Here is a 17,415-nt window from a genome sequence, read left to right as displayed (position 1 = left end):
GGGTCACCGACGGAGGTGTCGCACCATACGAGGGTACTGAATGAGGTGCCGTATGGGTCCTCACAAGTCATACCATACTAGTGATTGCGTTTTGTGGGTGACTCCACAATAAATACTAATCATCTACTTTATTGATGTATGTAGTATTGCTAGGGAATGGTGATTGAACTATGTTTAATTATTTGAGTTAACCTTGTTAGGTTGTTGATCATTTAACACAATTGAGGACAATTGATTCCCCAAATGGGAGGACTTTCATGAAAGTGAGATTTTTAAGAATATTTTATCATGGGAGTGAATCCAATTAATTATGTGTGATGCATGGTTCATGTGTGAAGCATGGTAATGAATGATTTTCATTTGTTATAATTATTTTTGTGAGTGATTCCAAAGTAATTGTGATCTAACATTGTGGGTTATGTTGAGTATAGATCATGAGTTCGAGACGACCAAGGTGGACATTGGATGAGATTATCTAGCCAAGCACATGTGTGCTAAATATTTAATTTTGTATGGTTTGGTCCATTGTACATATATTGGGTAAGGATTATTTTTTATAAGATGCTTTAAAAGCATTGGACTAAGGTTTAATTTTGTAAAAAGCCCAATTTTGGAAAATCTATGCTATTAATGGCTCCAAGGGCTAAATTTATTAATATGCTTAAAATACCGCATGTGGGAGTGGAGCCACACATGTCGGGGGGGAGATTGCACCCAGTTTTGTGTTTTTGATCTTTCATGCTTTTGATTCATGCTATTGATTTATGCTACGATGTTATGGTTTATTTCTTTTTATTATTTGATTTGTGGAATAATCTAATCTCCATGTCCATGGTCCTATAAACAACACTAGTATGATGGGGACATTTTCAAGACTATTTTTAGAACCCAAACAATCGGCCACCATGAGTTTTTAGTTATGTTGTTTGGTTTGACCAATTCTTTGGTTACTTTTAACAAAATGATGAATAGAATATTCTTAAAACATCAAAATTTTATTGTAGTGTTTTTTACTGGCTCCAGAATAGGTGCACTAGTGTTATGCCGAGTGAAATCCATTCCTCCAGACATGTAGGTTATGTAAAGAAGTAATGACAACCTCATTTGCCATATTCTAATCATTCTCTTTTTCTCAGATGTGTGCTCAACTTCTCATATTTTTAAGGGTTTTTTAAAAGTTACTATTCTATGCTTGTTGGTAAAGTGCTATTTTACTATACATGTGGGAGCTATTTTTTTTAAGTTTTCACTTTGTGTGAACTTAAGTAGTCAGGGAACAAAATCGTATTTGGGGGTGCAAATATAGATGCCCCGTGCCCCCCTTCTTGTTTCCCATCAGTCGTGGACTTCTCAAAGGGTGATGCATTCCTTTTAAAGCCAATTTTTTCGTTTTTCATTGATGATGAGGGAGGTGCAACGAAGAACACTTTGGCACCATATAAATGTTGACATCGAGGCGTAAGGGTGGCAAGGGACTCTCATAAGACCAAATCGGGCTTATTGGTTCTCCCTCCAAAAGAGATGGGGGAAGTGTTCTTTTGGGTGAGACATCAAGCATCTTCAACGTAACAGATTCATTATTGTGAGGGGCTTGTTGAGATAAGGGTGATCTTGATAAATGTGAATCTTCTCTTATTGAAGTAGAATCATTCTCTATTTCCCCTCTTCCTGAGGAAGAGTCCAATGTGAAGGTTTTTGGGAATCCAATTTTTTTGAGGGAGGGATGGCAAAGATTCGATCAATGACCTACTTTCCCTTGTTTACCTTGTTGGAGTTGGTAGCTGTCTGCAAGGCTTGTACATTGGCATCTCTTGGAATGACTGGATTTTGCTTCGAAACCCAAATCGAGTTGTTACCATGGTGGAAGCCTTGAGCTTGAAGAAGATAAGTGGGAATCCACCTTGAAGTAATTTTAGGTTTGGCTTGATTGTAGCGATAATTCTGCCTAGGCTTTCGGGCTTTTGGTAGTCAAGGTGTGTCAAGCAGTGCATTGTAGAAAACCTTACCATAAGGGTTAGTTAATTCAATCAGTGTCTTGAGAGGTGGAATATGATCCTCCTTTTGTCATCTACTACCTCTCCAATATATGCTTGTGCAGCAAACATGCTTGATATTTGCTTTTCGATGTTGTTGAAGTTTGATTTGTCTCTCTCATGCTTCCTTTTGGGCTTAGATCTTTTTTAGTGCAACAGAAGTGCGTGTAAGGCATCTTCAGTGAGAGGACCATAGTATTTCTTAAATTTACTACCATTAAGGAAACCAATGGTTTCAACTCTATCAAGAGTCTCAATGCATGTAGTACCTTGTGGTGGTGTAACTTCAAAAACTTTAAATGGTCCTTTTCACATGCACTTGAGCTTTTTCTTCTCAGTATGGACCCCATCATACATAAGTACAAGATCTCCTACCTTGATCTCTTTGAGTTTTTGGTCGAACCACCGTTTTCTATGGTCTTTCTCAATTAGCATACTTTGCACAATGAGTTGTCTTTCTTCCTTGATTTATTCCAAAACCAACAACCATTCAGCTAGCTCATTACCATCAAGCTTCTCATTCACAACCACTCTTAGGCTGGGAATCATGAACTCCTAAGGTATTATTGCCTCGAGTCCATACACCATCTTAAAGGGCATACATCTAATTACAACCTTGTATGAGGTGCGATAGGCCCATAAATCTACGGTGAGCTTAGACTCCTAACAGTTCATCGAGCCTCCATAGTCTTAAATAAGGACCTTGTTGGTGCTCTCCACATGGCCATTGGCTTGTGGTGGATAATAAGGTGTTGATTTGTGTGTGCAATCATGAATGTACTAGTGAGATATTTGATTATGTCATTGATGAAATGACATAATCATTGATGAAATGACATAATCATTGATGAAATGTTTACCTTGATCACTCACCAACTTAAATGGGCATCCAAAGTGTGTAATGATATTTTCATATAAAAAATTAGCCATTGTTGTAGCATGTGCTTTCCTTGAAGCTCTTACTTCAGTCCATTTGGTAACATAATCAGTGGTGGCAATGACTATGATGAAGCTCTTGCTTCAGTCCATTTGGTAGCATAATCAGTGGGGCGACTATGATAATGCATGCCTATGTGCCATAGGCAGCAAGACTTATTGTCCCGATAGAGTTTAAGCCCCATTTCTCAAAAGGTTGGTCAACCCTGATAGGATGCAATGGCATCATGTCTTTCTTTTATGCAACGTTGGCACTCATCTCACAACCCTTGGTCAACCCTGATAGGACGCAATGGCATCATGTCTTTCTTTTGTGGTTTGATGCACCCTTGATAAATAATGCAGTCTTTGAAAAGTGTTGTCCACCAGTACCTCGAGTGGAGTATTTTTCTGGCTGTGAATTTTTCCACAAAATGTCCACCTGCTACCCCCTAGTGTGCTTGTTCCAGGATTAAAATGTCCACCTGCTACCCCCTGGTGTGCTTGTTCCAAGATCATGAGATACTCATCCTCCCAAAGAGCAGCATCTAAATAAAGAGTTTCGGTAATAAGTTGGTAAGGTTCGCTCACTTTTAGCAACTTCCTTGCTAGATCCTTTTGTAAGTCCTTTCCTTCTAGAAAACCATTAGCTAGAAGGTTAACAATTTTCTCGCTCTATTGTGGAATAGCATCTACCTTGAACAGTGTAGCATTCGGTAGATCACCATCAACTCTTGTTGGTGCTTCACCATTATGTATGCAAGATAAATGAGCAGCCATGACATGTTTTTTGCCAGGCTTCACAACTATTGTAAAGTTAAATTTAAGAAGAATCAATAACCACCTGGTGATTCTTCCTGTGAAACATGGTTTGTTCATAAGATACAACAAGGCTTAATGATCAACATAAAATACAAATTTGTTAGCAAGAAGGTAATGCTAAAATTTCTTTACATCATAAACCATTGCTAATCCTTCATGTTTAGTAATAGTATAATTTATTTCAGCCTCGTCTAATTGTTGTTGCTCACTTGCAAAACTAATAGGATAGTCCAACTAGTGTTCTCTTGGCTGTGCGCAGGATGCATCCAATGCACATAGAAGATGACATCTCGGTCGGGTGCTCAAAAGTTTGGAGAACTTGCCAAGGCTTGCTTTAGCATGTCGTAAGCTTGTTGACACTCCTCTATCCATACAAATATGACCAATAGCTTGTACAAAGGATGAGCTATCTCTGGAAAGAAAAGAATAAACCGACGGTACTAGCTGACATGGCCCATGAATCTCTGGGCTCCCTTGTAGTTTTTGGGTGGGGTATTTCCAGAATAAGTTTGACCTTTCTTTCATCAGTGGAAATCCCATTCTTAGAAACTATATGCCCAAGAATCACTCCATGTTTAACCCAACATTGGCACTTGTAAGGGTTTAAGGATATGCGATAAAGTCTACATCATTCAAATGAACGCATTAGTTTGACCTTTCTTTCATCAGTGGAAATCCCATTCTTGGACACTATATGCCCAAGAATCACTCCGTGTTTTACCCAAAATTGGTATTTGTAAGGGTTTAAGGATATGCGATAAAGTTTGCATCATTCAAATACAAGATAGGTGATTCTTCCATGACGAATGAACACATAAATCATCCAAGAACTTCCTTAGAAAATCTTTAAATGTAGTGTTCATGAGTCTCTGAAATGTGGCTGGTGTATTGGTTATGCATAACGCAATAGGCATACACACCACCAAGCAAGGAAATCCTCAAGCTTAAAGTGGGTCTAAAAAGAAGGCTAGAAGCAAACCATAGTGACATAAACACATCTATAAGTAAGCCTAACAAGTACCATCCCATTTGAGGGGGATACCATCCCATTTGAGGGGGATACTACTACTCCTAAAGAGTCTATAGTAGCCAACTTCAAGAAAATTGTGTATACAAGATCTATTTGTGATACATGTGGCATAGCCCGACGAAGATGAAGATGCTATTATATTTAAAGATGATCTATAATTCTTTGAAAGTATGAAGCTAGCATATGATAAAGATAATGGCAGAAATGTCTCGACGGGGGCCACCTAAACATCATTGACATAGCCCATGGTCACCTTATTACCAATAAACCAAGAGAAGAGTCTAAAAATGAGTCAAAATTTAGAAGAAGAACTGGAACTTGGAATAGCGAAAAAGAATAATACTCAAGAAAAGAAAAAGACTGAAGGAATAAAAAAGACTTAAGAAATAAAAAAGATCAAGACGGCTTGGAAACATTTAAAAACTCATCTACTCATATTACACTTGGGTGACCCATTGAAAATCACATCATAATTCTCATAAATGGTGAAGTAAGAACATGATGGATCAAGGAGAAGTTTGAGAAGACAAAGAGCCACAAGTGGATCAAGGAGAAGTTTGAGAAGACAAAGAACCACATGGCACATGTTTGGTAAAAGATGAAGCACAAACCTGATAAGCTGTCATCACTGTTGCACCCACTACATAATCACAAGCTTCATTTGTAACACCCAACACTTCACAAGCATCATCTTCTACTGTGAACATCTTGAGACCTCCCACTAAACCTCTCTAAAGTCCTTGTAGTGTTATGATATTTTTTGGATATGGGCTTATAATGATGACTTACCATCTTTTTAAGGTAAGCATGTGCAGGAGAGCAGGTGCTACAACAACAACCAAGGGTGCATGTAAAAGAAGACCAATACTTCAAGATTAATTACATAATCTTTAGCCTCAACTCTAAGATCAAAGTGCTCAAGAAGCTAGTCCCATTGGTGCACTCAGACACTCTACCATAGTCAACCTACTAGAGCTCATGAGGAAATATGCTTATCCACCAAGGGGGGCTATGCCAAATTGGGAAGGATTTGTGAATCTAGAAGATCCCCAAGGATCCATGGAAAAGGGTCATTAAGAACAAACTTACTTGAAGGTTGCATGATTTTAATCTAAAGAAGTATGAAGGATGGTTACACGATTTGAATCTAAAGAACTACAAAGGATTGTTGCATAGTCGATATATTATTATTATCAAAATCTAAAACACACACACTCCTCAATTGTGTGTTTGAAAAGGTTAGCTATTAGACTTGGGATCTTGAATGAGTCGATGAACCCAAAGGGATCCTTCCAATTGAGTTCACTCATTTGGAGGTGAGCTCGTAAGGGGGGAAGTACGATACATCCCTAGCATGGGCATAGGATAATGTCCCATGGGCTAAGGAAGTGGCTACTAGTAAGGAAGTGACACAATTAAGCAATTGACTATTGAGAGCTAGACAATTATTCCATATTTGTATGGATAATGATAGCACTAAAGTCCTATATAAGCATAAGGAGGTCTCACAAGGAGGGCTCACAACTCAATGTGAGCATGCCTTATGTGGGTTTGAATCTAGACTAGCCCTGAGGTGGGGTCTAGGGTTGTCAAGATTTGTAGGTTGGGGTACACATAGTGGTAGTCCAATTGTGAGTCCAACTGTGAGAGGTGGTATTATCATCTAAAGGCCTCATGCTATAGTGGTGCACATGTCTATATTACCCAAGATCTAAAAGTGGCTTAGTGAAGCAAGCCTATGGTTGGGAGGTGGGTCCACCTACTGCTTTCATTATGACCTATGTACATGTGTGTGTGTGTGAGAGTTCTTTGAACGTGAGGTTGCGTATTGAAATGATTTCACATTAAAGATGATAAAAAATTAACAAGTAAGGTTTTTCCAAGCTTAACAGACTTGTGGGAGTCTGTATTGTGCCCAAAACGCATTGACTGTGCTTATCACCGTAGACAATGTCTTTTGGGTACATGCCAACATTGTGGCATTAAACAGATCTCCTTGTCTCCACATGAAAAAAGCGATGACATTTCTATGATGACTGTCGAGCTTTTTGACGACGTTCCTACATAGGAAGTGGATGAGAACGGTCAAGCAAAAACTCGGAAAGATCTTGTTGTTTGCCAAGTCAGCCCGAGGACTTTCACTTCCTTGCTTCAAAGCAAATTGGGAAACTTCATCAAACACAATTATAAGTACAGATGGCAAGCTAAACAATTCAAAGAGTGTTTGGATAAATTTCTAGATGATGTAGTGGTGTCGGTAGTGGATTTTGCAGAGAATTACTCCTTCAAGGTGCAGAATGAAATTCAGTCAATGCATTGGTATTCAACTTAGGTGACAATCTTGGTCCATATTTCGTACCTGTGTGATGTGCTTGGTACCATTCAGAAGACAACCCACTTCTACATCTCTGATGACAAAATCCACGACACTTTGTTTGTGCAGCACTACTTTATTTTGCACAATGAGTGGTTGAAAGCTCAAGGATGCAGTGTCAAGCAACACTGGGTGTGGTCTAATGGCGTTGCTTCACAATTCAAAGCAAGGCGCCCTTTCTATTTTGTAGCCCGATACTTCAATATGACAGGTATTGAGATGATGCACAGTTTCTTTGCATCCGGCCATGGGAAGGGCGAGCATTATGGGGCTGGTGCAGTGCTCAAAAGAGCTCACACAGGAGCAACTGAAATCTGACAGATGGGTGTTACATAACGCTTCAAGTGTGGTGGCATTCCTCAATGCAACCCTCAGGAAAGAATGTCTATTGACAGGGAAGAAAGTCGATCGTAGATTATGGGAGGTCACGCTCGGTGATGTAGACAGAGATAGAGAGTGGGATTGCATGCGGATCAAAGGGTCTCGATCCTTCCACTGTGTCAACGGCTACAGTCAATCAGATATGCAAGCATTACGGTGCAGACCATTGTCCTGCTTTTGCCATGCGTGCATGAAAGGCCAATGGAGGAGATGTGTAAACAAGGACCACGTTGAGAGGTGGCAGTACTTGCGAATACAACCGACTGTCAATGTTCAAAACGATGGAGAAGCATCCAGTGATGATGAGTTACCAGGAGCCCCCATGTATGCTGGCCACCATGATGACCTAAGTGATGCCTTGATGGTTGGCCTGAACTTCGCAGTGAATGCAGAAGAGCCAGGTGCAGACTTCTACATCTTGAAGTGCACTAAAACCAAGCGCTTGACCATCAAATCTGAAAGGGATAAATGACATAATCGTATTCAAAAGAACTCATTTGTCGTTGAGGGACTCTTCTACGACAAGGTAAATGGCCAAGATGACACCTATGTTCTTTTGGATGACAAGCCCCCTGCTTTTATCTACTCCCACCTGCAGCGATGCATCAGGTTTTCAATGTGCTCGGTAGAAGGTGAGCCTAATGTATATGAATTGTCAAATGATGTATTTGAACAAATCTATAATAGCATGGCCCCAGAGGAGAGCTTGTAAGTTCTAACTTTCAAGCTAGCACAATGTGTCCTCCTAAGAAGCACTATTTTGCACGTTCAACTCTTTGACAGCACTTTCAGTAGTAGACAAGCACTTTAAGACCACTTGACAAGCACTTCTAGTACCTACACAAGCACTTCTAGGATCTACACAAGCACTTTCAGATTACTTGAAAAGCACTTTAAGTACCTAGACAAGCACTTTAAGTAACTAGACAAGCACTTTCAGACCACTTAACCAGCACTTCCCAAACAATTGAAGTACCTATACAAGCACTTGACAAGCACTTGGAGGCCACATGGTAAGCACTTGTTAGGTACTTTTAGTACCTAGACAAGCATTCCAGACCACTTGACAAGTGCTTTAAGCACCTTGACAAGCACTTTCAGATTACCTGACCCACAGCAGTTAGCTAGCATTTTCTAGTACCTAGACAAGCACATGTTTAGTACTTTCAGACCACTTGAGAAATTCTTGTCAAGCACTTCAGTACCTGGAAAAGCACTTTTAGTATCTAGACAAGCACTTTCAAACCACTTGACAAGCACTTCAATACCTAGACAAGCACTTTCAAACCACTTGACAAGCACTTTTAGTGTCTAGACCAGCACTTTTAAACCACTTGACAAGCACTTCAGTACACCTAGACAAGCACTTTCAGACCATCACTTTCTTAAGAGTCCACAAAATGCAACCACAGTATAAACTAAAGAAAATGACACCAGATCGACACAAAATCGTTCCAAGGTCAAAACCATTTTTGTTTGTATATATGTCAAGGAGTGTTTGAAGTTAGCCACACAATAAAGGCACGACGGTGTTAGAGTACATTAAGCTACACAGTAAGGGCATGGTGTCATGGCAATGAAGGGGCTATAGGCAGTCCTCTGTACAATAGGAAAAATGCCAGCAAAAGCACTTCTAATTTGCTGTTTTACTCTTTGGACGCTTATACTTTCTTTCTTTAGGATCCAGCTTGGGGGCTTCAATTTCTTTCATTTCCTCAACATTGTTCTGCACGATTCTCCAATTCGACCGTTGCAAGGCATCATCCCTGACATCAAAAGGGCACTCTCTGACAGTTTTTGCTCTGTGAGCACTTTCTGCCCACTACAACACAAAGTCAGCCACATCCTGTTTTAGAAAATTTTCCCACTGCCCCTCAGTCTGCTTCTCCACTTCAGGAAGGATCACATAGCATGTAGGATCATTAGAGTACATTTTATACAATGAGTCATCTAGCACAAGTGTATTTGTCTTATTGAATTTCGGGAAAAGATGCCAGAAGGTATCCAGGTTTTTCAAGAACATTGGCCTAGGAGGATTATCAAAGCACCAAGTGCAAACATGGCAAGCGGTTTGCGACAGCCATTCACTCATGCATTTCTTGGCTTGAGGCAGGCACTTATCCATGGCTGTCTCTCCAATTCCCTGCTTCTATGGGAGGTCCACACAAATACCTCTGCAACCTGACTCAATGCAAGTAAGAACACCTCTGCATCCTACCGTACGTAATAGGTGGTGTTCTCATCCTCACGGACTCTGGAAAAGTACAGCGTTGAGACATTTGGGGGAATCTCTGTCCTGCGCTTATCGTGCATGCACAAAAGAACCTTGTTGCAGTCAACAATGACTGCCAGGTCTCAAGAGTCATTGAAGCATCAAAACTGATAGCGTAGAGGACAGTGCTCAATGTGCTCTACCTCATCAGTGGGGGGTGGTAGGGTTTTCGAGCCAACAACTTGAATTTTAACTACATGCACAACAATTAAGATGGTCAGGACACGCATAGACACTGAGACAAAGGACTTATATATTATATTGCCGCAAAATAATGCGGCTTGCATGAGCAAAGAGCTACAAAGTTGCAAGAAGCTAAAGCTTCTTGCATGCTCAGGCTTTGGGTAAAATCGGGTTAGTACTTTCCTTGGGGTCCCGAAGAGGCCCATCCTCCACCTGCCTTTTCTTCTTCTTCCGCAGCTCTCCTGCAACAAATTGGAGGGTCTCTTCCATATCTGGGTCCAACTCCTCTTCAGTATGTACACCTTTGTCGACACGGCTTGGCTCTCCAGTTGGAGCACTAACATGACTTAATGTCTTAATGACATCAGTACCTAGGATAGCAATAGGAAATCAACTTAGGAGCACAGGTAGTTAATATGATCACAATGATCATGGATAATCATGTCTGAGGATAACATGCTACAGTAACCAAAATTACCTTGTGTGATCTCAGAACCAGGTGTCTCCCTCAGGATGCCTCCATCACCAAGCACATCAGTTTTTTCACATCAGCAGACAGACTACAACCACCACCCATGTTTTTGTATTTCATCATCAAGGCGTCTAGGTCGAAGGGGGCGTCCACATCATGCATGGATGAGGTGGAAGCGGCTGGGTCCACCCCCTCGCTAGCCTTTGGCTCACCTGAGACATAACAAACAATTACTATACATATCAAAAGTAGCATGAATTCTATCCTATGAAAGAGGCATGCCTTACCTATGGACTCCTCATATGCATTTCCAAGTGCCCAACATCTTGCTACAAGTGGTATCTCCCACGAACAGTCCGGAACAATGCACTTGGGCTCAGTCGCACATACAATGGAAAAGCAAAAGGGGTGGTACTTGTGGGCACATGGTAGATAATAAATGCCGACCGCATGTTTGCTTGACAGTAGCTGGCCACCACACAGGCCACACAAGATCCACCAATGAGGATAGTGTCAGCACCTAGGACAGACTTGGCAGGTGGGGTAGGCACTAGAAGGGCTCTCCCCTCTCTCTTCAAGAAAGTGCATGCCTCCTTCACGAAGGAGGCCTGTCTCCTCAGCTCACATAACACATGCTCCATTTTCTCAACCGAAGCCTGCACATAATGAAAAACAACCACCAGCCATCAGAACTTTCAAGCATGTGTAAGTGGTTTGAGCACATGTCAGTGGTCTGTGCAGTGCCCTAAGGTCTAAGCAAGCACCAGTGAGTGGTCTAAGCACTTGAAAGTGGTCTAAGCACTTGCAAATGATGCAACCACTTGCAAGTGGCTCTTCCAAGTGTTCTAAGCACCTGTTAAAGGTCTTAGAAATTGTATGTGCTTTTTGCTTTTGCTAGTGTTTTAAGCACTTGCAAGTGGTATGAGCACTTGAAAGCGGTATGAACACTTGCAAGTGGTCTTGAACTTCGCTAGTGGCCTAGGCACTTGCAAGTGGTATGAACACTTGCAAGTGGTCTTAGAACTTGCAAAAGGCATGAACACTTACAAGTGGCCTTAGCACTTGCAAGTGGTATGACCACTTGCAAAAGGTATGACCACTTGCAAGTGGTCTTAGCACCTTCAAGTGGTCTAAGCACTTGCAAGTGGTATGAGCACTTGAAAGTGGTATGAACACTTGCAAGTGGTCTTGAACTTCGCTAGTGGCCTAGGTGTTACCATAATATAGTAGTGATGTGTGTGAACACACTTAGGACCGCCGGGGCACTTTTTCCCTCACTAGGAGGTTTTTTCCCCCGTGCATTGTATATACGCCCATTATCTTCTAGGGCTGGTTATCTTTCATTTTTGGCACTCATAATACACTACTGTGTTGTGCTCAAGCTTCCTCATCTTCTTGAAGTTGTGTGTGCATTCCTGCAACCCTAATTCCAACAATTGGTATCAGAGCAGGCTTCCTCCTCCCGGGCAGCATCACCGGCACCTGCCGCTTCATCTCCTCCGATTGCAACGAGGTTTCACGAGTGTCTGCAGGTTAGTATATGCCGTGGGCGAGCCCGTAGGGCTCGTTCGTTTCAGAATTTTGATCTGAAGTCATTTCGCCCTCCGTTTTTGCATTCCAAGTACTGCGCAGGCAAAATCGTCCTACTGTGCAGATTTTCTGTCAAGATTAAAATCTGCAGGACAGGTGCCCATTCGTCTGTTTTGGGCTGTGCTACATAGCACAGGTCGATTTTATACAGGTTTACCTCTTACAGACAGCATTTACATCTAGTAGTACAGTCATTGGCCATGGCTGACAACAATGATGTATTCCGCATGTTGGCTGCTGAGGATAAGTTGGATGGCACCAACTATCCATTGTGGGCATATATGATGCGACATGTATTGGTAGCAAAGGGGTTATGGAACATTGTGCAGGGTATTGATGCACGTCCTATTGTGGCTGGGAATGCTGCAAACACATCAGAAACAGGTACTGTTGATGATGGTGCAGGCACAAGTGCTGTAGCAGCTGTTCGAGAACCACCACTTTCAGCAGAGCAGATTCGTTGGGATGGTAGAGATGCGCAGGCTCATGCCTTGATTGCGCTGTCTGTGAAACGTACCATTATCCCACATATTCGCTCCTGCAGGACTTCTAAGGATGCTTGGGATGTACTTGCCACATTGTATCAGGCAAGAAATGAGGCTCGTGTTGCTTATCTCCGAAAACAGTTGGAGAGTGAGCATATGAACGAAGGTGATTCTATGGATAGCTTTTTGACAAAGATCAAGGATTTCAAAGAGCAGCTCATTTCTGCAGATGAAATCCTGTCAGACAGTTCACTTGTGCAGACTGTTTTGAATGGTCTACCAGATTCTTATCAGGGTTTTGCTTCCACTCTTCGCTTGATGATGAAAGGCAATCCCAATGCCTTATCATTTGAAGAGTTAGCTTCTGTTTTGCTGCAAGAAGACCAGTCAAGGCAAAACAGGAATATTATGCGTGTCGCAGATCAAGCTTTCGTTGCTAGTCAGAGAAGCGGGAAAGGTAAAGCTGGCTTTTCTTCTAGTAAGCAGAAATCTGCAAATGCTGCGCAACCAAAGAAGGAAGACAAAGATGAGAAGAAGGGTGACAAACAGAAGACATTTTGCAAGTACTGTAAGGGAAATGATCATGTCATCAAAGCGTGTCCTAAGCTGGCTGCGAAAGAGGCTAAGAAGAAAGAGGCTGGTATGGTTGTTCCAGATGCCTCTCCTTCTAACAATGAATCTGCTAATGTTGTGCTAGATACAGAATGGGCATTCAATGCGCAGTGCAGTTATGACCCATCTTTGCATGACACATGTATGTCTGCAGTAGATTCAGATGTATGGTACTTTGACAGTGGTGCCACTAAGCATATCACCTCGCAGCGCAGTTTATTCACTTTCCTTGAGTCTGCTCCCACAGGGAATACTGTCACTTGTGCCAATAACTCCTCTTATCCCGTTGAAGGAGTTGGACAGATTGTGCTGAATGTTGCAAATGGCAACACCTTTACACTTTTTGATGCATTGTATGTGCCAGGGATCAAAAAGAATCTGCTGTCAGTCTCCGCATTTGCCAAAACAGGTTTGGTTGTAAAATTTGTGGATGACAGATGTATTGTTCATGATCTCTCTTGTGGTGACATCATTGTAGCATCTGGTTCACTATGTCGAGGGCTGTATAAGCTCAATATGGATGGCAAATGTGTAGAGGATTCAGCATGTGCTATTATGGATACGCAGGCTATTTCAGATGCAAAACTGTGGCATGCACGTTTTGGTCATCTGAATTTTGCAAGTTTGCTGCGCCTGCAGAAATCTGAAATGGTGTCTTCTTTGCCTAAGCTTGAGGCACCTGTCAAGCATGTTTGTGAGGGCTGCATATTGGGTAAAATGCAGCGTGCTTTCTTTCCCAAAGATGGATCAGTGAGAGCTGAACGCAGATTGCAGCTTGTTCACAGTGATGTTTGTGGTCCCATGCAAACTCCATCATTTGGAAACTACCTTTACTTCGTGACTTTCATTGATGATTTTACCAGGCATGCATGGGTATATCCTTTGAAGGCAAAGTCCGAAGTGTTTTTGTGCTTCAAACAGTTTTTGGTTATGGCTGAAAATGTGTCAGAAAGTAAGATGGGCACCCTCCGTTCAGATCGAGGGGGGGAGTATATGTCTTCAGAATTTAATGCATTTCTGGCTGAGCGTGGGATAAAACACCAATGTACAGTGCCGTATACACCACAGCAAAATGGTGTGGCTGAGAGAAAAAACAGGTCTCTCATGGAAATGGCAAGATGTATGGTTAAGAGTCAAAGTCTACCACATGGTTTTTGGCTTAAGGCTGTCATGTGTGCCACTTATGTACTAAACAGGTGTCCCACCAAAGCATTACAGGTTGTCACTCCATATGAGGCTTGGCATAGCCGCAAGCCATCTGTTGGCCATTTACGTGTTTTTGGTTGCCTGGCATATGCATTAGTGCCTGTGCAACATCGCAGAAAATTGGATGACAAAGCTGTCAAATGTATTTTTGTTGGATATAGTGCTGAGAGCAAAGGCTATCGTTTGTATCATCCACAGACAAAGCGCATTTTGGTTAGCCGTGATGTTGTATTTGTGGAAGATGCAGTTCAGCCCTTGGTTTCATGTACTAAGGAGACAGATATCAGCTCACGTGATGTCTATGATACATTGTTGCCTCTTTTCAGTGGTGCACAGTCAAGTGCAATACCTCATGAGGCAGTTTTTCAGCCTACGCAGGTTTTAAATGATGGCACAGATCAGCCTATATCTGATGCAGATGTGCATGATGCACTTGAGGATGAGAGACAAGAGATTGAGGGCTCTAGGAACATGCCTAGATGGCTGGTGCAGACTTTGCGTGACAGCAAGTTGGATGCCCCTTTGTCTAGTCGCACTCGTTCTGGCTCTCATGGTGCCTCTTATGCGTCAGATTGTTATGCATTGGCTGTTTCTAGTATGTGCGATGAAAGTGAGCCTGTTTTATTTGATGAGGCACAAAGTTCAGAAAATTGGATGGCTGCTATGCAAGCAGAATACGATGCTATTATGAAGAATGGTACATGGTCTTTATGTGACTTGCCCCCTGGCAAGAAGGCCATTGGCACTAAGTGGGTATACAAATTGAAGCATAAGCCTGATGGCATAGTGGATCGCCATAAGGCTAGGCTTGTTGCAAAAGGTTATGCTCAAGAGAAGGGCATTGATTTTGATGAGACTTTTGCTCCCACATGTCGTATGACCACTGTTCGTAGCATCTGTGCATTAGCAGCTCATAATGGTTGGAATGTACATCAGCTGGACATAAAGACTGCGTTCTTAAATGGAGATTTGCATGAGGAGGTGTATGTATCGCAGCCTCGTGGTTTTGTTCAAAGAGGGCAGGAAAACAAAGTGTGCAGGTTAAAAAAGGCTTTATATGGTTTAAAGCAAGCTCCACGAGCTTGGTATGAAAAAATACATGCATATTTGACTGCACATGGGTTTCAGAATAGTCCAACAGAAAGCACTTTGTATGTTAAACGTGTGGATGGTGTACATCTAATCATTGCTCTCTATGTCGATGACATGCTGCTCACAGGACCAAATGAGAGTCATATTGCTGATTTTAAGGCTGATTTGAATGCCTCTTTTGAGATGTCAGATTTGGGGCATTTGCATCATTATTTGGGGATACAATTTAAGCAGTGTGATGGAGGTATTGCTTTGTGTCAGACAAAGTATATTGAAACATTGTTGCGGAGATTTGGCCTTGAAGACTGCAAGCCTATTGCTACTCCAATGGAGACAGGTTTGAAGTTGAGTCTTCATGATGCTGGAGATCACTTTGATGTCACACTCTATCAGACAGCTGTTGGTTGCCTCATTTATGTATGCATTACGAGGCCAGACATTCAGTTTGCAGTCTCACAGGTGAGCAGATTTATGCATAGCCCAGGCATTAAGCATTGGCAGGCAGTGAAGCGTATCTTTCGCTATTTGAGTGGTACTCGGCATCTTGGGTTGTTTTATCCCAAGGGGGGATCATTGCCGCCAGATTTACATGCTTTTTCAGATTCTGACTGGGCTGGTTGTTATGACACACGCGTGTCCACGAGTGGTTTTTGCTTCATGCTTGGAAGCTCATGCATATCATGGTTGAGCAAGAAGCAGCCTACTGTGGCCACTTCTAGTTGTGAAGCTGAGTACAAGGCAGCTTTCACAGCTACGGTTGAGTGTGTGTGGCTCAGACGCCTTATGGCTGATTTGGGTGTTGGGCAGCCATCTGCCACCACCATCTTCACTGACAGTCAGAGCGCATTGGCAGTTGCGCGGAACCCAGTGTTCCATGCTCGTACGAAGCACATTGAGGTGCACTACCATTATGTCAGGGAGAGACTCTCTGCAGGAGAGATCAGTTTGGCTTATGTGCCAACACAGGATAACCTTGCAGACCTTTTCACAAAGGCTCTGCCTCGTGAGAAGTTCGAAGCTTTTCGCAAAGCTTTGGGCTTACTCCCTTTTGTGGATTCGTCCACATAGCTAGACACTTCCCTATACATGAGTGCTAGCTCTTGTTCACCGCATCACTCCAGGGGGGATTTGTTACCATAATATAGTAGTGATGTGTGTGAACACACTTAGGACCGCCGGGGCACTTTTTCCCTCACTAGGAGGTTTTTCCCCCCGTGCATTGTATATACGCCCATTATCTTCTAGGGCTGGTTATCTTTCATTTTTGGCACTCATAATACACTACTGTGTTGTGCTCAAGCTTCCTCATCTTCTTGAAGTTGTGTGTGCATTCCTGCAACCCTAATTCCAACACTAGGCACTTGCAAGTGGTATGAAAACTTGAAAGTGGTCTTAGAACTTGCAAAAGGCATGAACACTTGCAAGTGGTCTTAGAACTTGCAAAAGGCATGAACACTTACAAGTGGCCTTAGCACTTGCAAGTGGTATGACCACTTGCAAGTGGTCTTAGCACCTTCAAGTGGTCTAAGCACTTGTTAAACTTCTAAGAACTTGCATGATTTCTATGCACTTGCTCGTGATGTAAGCACTTACAGTGGTATAACACTTGCAAGTGGTCACAACACTTGCAAGTGGTCTCAATACTTATGAGTGGTCTATGAACTCGATGACCTCTAAGCACTTGCAAGTGATGCAAGTGAAACAAGCACTTGCAAGTGGTGTAAATGCTACACCACTTTCAAGTGCTTAAATCACTTGCAAGTGCATATATTACTTGCAAGTGCTTGGAGAAAAATGCTTGAGTTTTCAAAAGTACCTGCATAGTGGACACCTCCTCCATCTCTGTAGCAGCAGACGTCACAGCACCAGAAGCCACTGAGACCACCCTCTCTAGCACTCCTATCTCAGCTTCCTTCTTCAAAATGAGAGCTTCATTTTCTAAGGGAGA

The 17,415-nt window shown here is 42.2% G+C and overlaps 1 pseudogene; it reads left to right on the top strand.

Annotated features, from left to right (window-relative positions):
* Positions 1 to 7,421: 7,421 nt before the first annotated feature.
* LOC147630022 (uncharacterized) lies at positions 7,422 to 8,267 on the top strand (annotated as a pseudogene).
* The last annotated feature ends 9,148 nt before the right edge of the window (positions 8,268 to 17,415 follow it).

The sequence above is a fragment of the Cibotium barometz genome, chromosome 17 (assembly GCF_041138505.1).
Source record: "Cibotium barometz isolate CiBa-2024 chromosome 17, ASM4113850v1, whole genome shotgun sequence".
NCBI classification, from domain to species: domain Eukaryota; kingdom Viridiplantae; phylum Streptophyta; class Polypodiopsida; order Cyatheales; family Cibotiaceae; genus Cibotium; species Cibotium barometz.
The sequence above is the reverse complement of the archived record's forward strand: the minus strand, read 5'-3'. Positions and strand labels throughout refer to the sequence as shown.